The sequence below is a fragment of the Macaca nemestrina genome, chromosome 15 (assembly GCF_043159975.1).
Source record: "Macaca nemestrina isolate mMacNem1 chromosome 15, mMacNem.hap1, whole genome shotgun sequence".
NCBI lineage: Eukaryota > Metazoa > Chordata > Mammalia > Primates > Cercopithecidae > Macaca > Macaca nemestrina.
The window spans coordinates 2,701,428-2,706,710 of NC_092139.1; positions in this window are offsets into that span (position 1 = coordinate 2,701,428).

Consider the following 5,283-nt stretch of genomic DNA (forward strand, 5'->3'; position numbering starts at 1 on the left):
GCTGCGGCTCAAATGCTTGTCCCCTCCAAACCCACGTAGAAGCTCGATCCCCCGGTGGTGATATTGAGTGATGTGGCCTTTAAAAGGGGATTGAGTCATGGGGGCTGTGCCCTCAGAATGAATTAATTCATTCATGAATTAGTTAATGAGTCAGTGGATTACTGAGTGATCACAGGAATGGGACTGGTGGCTTAGCAATAAGAAAAGACCTGAGCCGGGTGCAGTGGCTCACACCTGTAATCCCAGCACTTTGGTAGGCCGAGGTGGGCGGATCACGAGGTCAGGAGATCGAGACCATCCTGGCTGACACGGTGAAACCCTGTCTCTACTAAAAATACAAAAAATTAGCCGGGCGAGGTGGCGGGCGCCTGTAGTCCCAGCTACTTGACAGGCAGAAGCAGGAGAATGGCGTGAACCTGGGAGGCAGAGCTGCAGTGAGCCGAGATCGCGCCGCTGCACTCCAGCCTGGGCAACAGAGCAAGACTCTGTCTCAAAAAAAAAGAAAAGAAAAGACAAGACAAGACCTGAGCTAGCAGGCTCAGCGCCTTCACCATGTAATGCTGGTACCACCTCAGGACTTTGCAGGTTCCCCACCAGCAAGAGGGCCCTCACCAGATGCATCCCCTCCACATAGAACTTCCAACCTCCAGAACTGTAAGAAATAAATTTCTTTTCTTTATAAACCAGTTTCAGCTGGGCACAGTGGCTCACGCTTGTAATCCCAGCACTTTGGGAGGCCAAGGTGGGCGGATCACAAGGTCAGGAGTTCGAGACCAGCCTGGCCAACACAGTGAAACCCCCATCTGTACTAAAAATACAAAAATTAGATGGGCATGGTGGCGGGTGCCTGTAATCCCAGCTATTCGGGAGGCTGAAGCAGGAGAATTGCTTGAACCTGGGAGGCAGAGGTTGCAGTGAGCTGAGATTGTGCCACAGCACTCTAGCCTGGGCGATGGAGCTAAACTCTGTCTCAAAAAAGAAAAAAAAAATTACCAAGTTTCAGGTATTCTGTTATAAGCAACAGAAAATGGACTAAGACAGCAATACATATTTCTGTATTTAGACATATCTAACCAGAAAGGTTAAAGCTGGCTGGACATGATGGCTCACGCCTGTAATCTCAGCATTTGGGAGGCCAAGGGGGTGGATCACCTGAGGTCAGGAGTTCAAGACAAGCCTGGCCAACATGGTGAAACCCTGTCTCTACTAAAAATGCAAAAATTAGCCAGGCGTGGTGGTGCACACCTGTAATCCCAAGCTATTCAGGAGGCTAAGGAGGGAGAATCGCTTGAAACAAGGAGGTGGAGGTTGCAGTGAGCCATGATCATGCTATTGCACTCCAGTCTGCGCAACAGAGCGAGGCTCCGTCTAAAAAAAAAAAAAAAAAAAAAAAAAAAAAAAAAGAAACGAAAAGTTAAAGTAAATCTGTGGTACAAAGATTAAAAGGACACCTCTGTAGGGCACTGACCATGGATGGAGCTTGGAGGACTGGATATTGCTGTGTGTGAGTCAGGGAGTGAATGTGAAGACCTAGGACATTGCTGTAACTACTGTTGGTTTTATAAACACCAAACACTTAGGCTACACTAAATTTATAAAAATAATTTTTTTTTTTGGCCAGGTGCAGTGGTTCACGTCTGTAATCCCAGCACTTTGGGAGGCCAAGGAAGGAGGACCACCTGAGCTCAGGATTTGAGACCAGCCTGGGCAACATAGCGAAACCTCGTCTCTACTAAAAATTAAAAAACAAAAATATCAGCTGGGCATGGTGGTACATGCCTGTATTCCCAGCTGCTTGGGAGGCTGAGGTGGGATAATTACTTGAGCCCAGGAGTTTGAGGCTGCAAAGAGCTATGACAGTGCCGGGGGACTCCAGCCTGGGTGACAGAGTGAGATGCCATCTCCAAAGATATATATAATATGTACACATAGATATGTGTATATATATTCTTTCCTCAATAATAAACCTTAGCTTACTATGACTTTTTTTACTTTATGAGCTTTTAAAAACTTTTTGATTTTTTTTTTGTATTAACAGCTAAAGACATGAACACATTGTGCAGGAAAATGTAAATAAAATATTTTTATTTTAATTTTAATTTTATAAGCTCTTTCCAATTTTTTTTTTTTTTTTTTTTTTTTTTTTTGAGACGGAGTCTCGCTCTGCCGTCCAGGCTGGAGTGCAGTGGCCGGATCTCAGCTCACTGCAAGCTCCGCCTCCCGGGTTCACGCCATTCTCCTGCCTCAGCCTCCCGAGTAGCTGGGACTACAGGCGCCCGCCACCTCGCCCGGCTAGTTTTTTGTATTTTTTAGTAGAGACGGGGTTTCACCGTGTCAGCCAGGATGGTCTCGATCTCCTGACCTCGTGATCCGCCCGCCTCGGCCTCCCAAAGTGCTGGGATTACAGGCTTGAGCCACCGCGCCCGGCCACTCTTTCCAATTTTTAAAATCTTTTATTTTGTTTTATTTTCTAATTTTAAAACGTGCTTGTTAAAAACTGAGACACAAGCACACACGTTAGCCTAGATCTACACAGGCCCAGGATCATCCCTGGCACTGTCCTCCACCTCCGCACCCTGTGTGTGTGTGCAGGTGAGTGTACAGGAGCACGTGTGTGTGCCCCACTTGAAGGTCTTCAGGGGGAGCCTTCCTCTCCTGTGATAACGGGGCCTTCTTCTGGATACCTCCTGAAGGACCTGCCTCACTGCTTTACAGTTAACTTTTTTTTTTTAATAAGTGAAAGGAGTACACTCTAAAATAACAATAAAGGCTGGGCGCAGTGGCTCAAACCTATAATCCCAGCACTTAAGGAGGACGAGGTGGGAGGATTGCTTGAGCCCAGGAGTTTGAGATCAGCCTGGGCAACATAGTGAAACCCTGTCTCTACAAGACAGAAAAAAAAATTAACCAGGCATGGTGGTGGCACATACCTGTAGTCCCAGCTACCTGGGAGGCTGACGTGGAAGGATCTCCTGAGCCCAGGAGTATGAGGCTGCAGTGAGCTGTGATCACACCACTGCACTCCAGCCTAGGTGACAGAGTAAGACCCTGTCTCAAAAATACAATAAAATAGGCTGGCGCAGTAGCTCATGCCTGTAATCCAGCACTCCGGAAGGCCGAGGCAGGTGGATCACTTGAGGTCAGGAGGTTGAGACTAGCCTGGTCAACGTGGTGAAACCCCGTCTCTACTAAAAATACAAAAATTAGTCAGGCGTGGTGGTGCGGACATGTAATCCCAGCTACTGGGAAGGCTGAGGCAGGAGAATGACTTGAACTCAGGGGACAGAGGTTTCAGTGAGCCAAGATCGTGCCACTCCTCTCCAGCCTGGGCAACAGAGTGAGACTCTGTTTCAAAAAAATAAATAAAATAAAATACAACAAAAAAATAAAAATTATAGCATAGCAAACATATAAACCAGTAACATAGTCATTTATTATCATTACCAAGAATTATGTACTGTGCATAATTATATGTGCTAGACTTCTACGTGAGTGGCAACGCAGATTTGTTTACAGCCACCTCACCGCAAACATGAGTCATTAGGTTTGTTTACAGCCACGTCACTACAAATATGAGTCATGCATTGCCCTGGGACGGCTATGATGTCACTTGGAGAAAGGAATTTCTCAGCTCCACTGTAATCTTATGGGACAACCATTATATACGCAGTCTGTTGTTGCCCCAAACGTCATTATGTGGTGCATCACTGTATGTGTGTGTGTGCACGTGTGTACACACATACATATAGCTCATATATACAGTCACAGTCATACACACAGGAGCATGTGTGTGTGTGTGTGCAACTGAGTATACAGGAGCACAGGTGAGTGTACAGGAGTGCATGTGTGTGCATCCAGGTGAGTGTACAGGAGCGTGTGTGTGTGCAGGTGAGTGTATAGGAGCGTGTGTGAGTGTGTGTGCAGGTGAGTGTACAGGAGCGTGAGTGTGTGTGCAGGTGAGTGTACAGGAGCGTGAGTGTGTGTGCAGGTGAGTGTACAGGAGCGCGTGTGTGTGCATGTAGGTGAGTGTACAGGAGCGCGTGTGTGTGCATGTAGGTGAGTGTACAGGAGTGTGTGTGTGTGCATGTGAGTGTACAGGTGTGTGTGTGTGTGCAGGTGAGTGTACAGGAGCACGTGTGTGTGCATGCAGGTGAGTGTACAGGAGCGTGTGTGTGTGCAGGTGAGTGTACAGCAGTGCGTGTGAGTGAGTGTACAGGAGTGTGTTCCAGTGAGTGTACAGGAGCATGTGTGTGTGTGCAGGTGAGTGTACAGGAGCCTGTGTGATTGTGTGTGCCGGTGAGTGTACAAGAATGTGTGTGCATGTGTGCAGGTGAGTGTACAGGAGTGTGTGTGAGGGCATGCAGGTGAATGTACAAGTGTGCAGGTGAGTGTACAGGAGTGCATGTGAGTGCATGTACAGGTGAGTGTACAGGAGTGTGTGTGTACAGGTGAGTGTACAGGACTGCATGTGAGTGCATGTGCAGGTGAGTGTACAAGACCACATGTGATTGTGTGTGCCGGTGAGTGTACAGGACCGTGTGTGGGTGAGTGTGCAGGTGAGTGTACAAGAGCACATGTGATTGTGTGTGCCAGTGAGTGTACAGGAGCGTGTGTGGGTGAGTCTGCAGTTGAGTCTACAGGAGCGCATGTGATCGTGTGTGGCAGTGAGTATACAGGAGCGTGTGTGGGTGAGTGTGCAGGTGAGTGTACAGAAGTGTGTGTAGGTGCGTGGGTAGATGAGTGTGAGAGCGAGTGCTTGGGAGCAGACATGTGTGTGAATGTGTTTTGCGACTCCCCTCTTCCCCTCGTGGGGCTGGTGCAAACCAGCAGGGCAAGCTGGGCAAGAGCAGCTTGTCCTGGTGCAGTGAGCCAGGCTCCGCCCCTGGCCTCAGCAGGCCTGGATGGTCCTCAGGTGTCTGCTGCAGCCTGAGTTGCAATGGACACAGCTGTTGCGTTGTTCGTTCAGGTCTGTTTCCTTTGCAGCCTGTGGGCTCCCCACCCAATGTAGCATCCTCAATTGTTCTTTAAAGACCCCCAAATTCTTGGAAGGGATGTGGCTGCTGCCCTTAGCCCAACCTCGGCTGGGCTGAGGTCCCAAGGACTGTGTCTCTCCTTCCTCCTTGAGGCAAGAACTGGCTGCTGTGCCTACCCAGGTTTTACTGCCTTCAGGAGCTCTGAGCCTCCGCTCCCTAATAGATGAGCCGATGGTCTCAGAGACTCCTAAAGCACTTTTATGCGGGAACCTGAGGGGTTCCCTTCCCAAGGCTCTCCATGCCTAGCAGG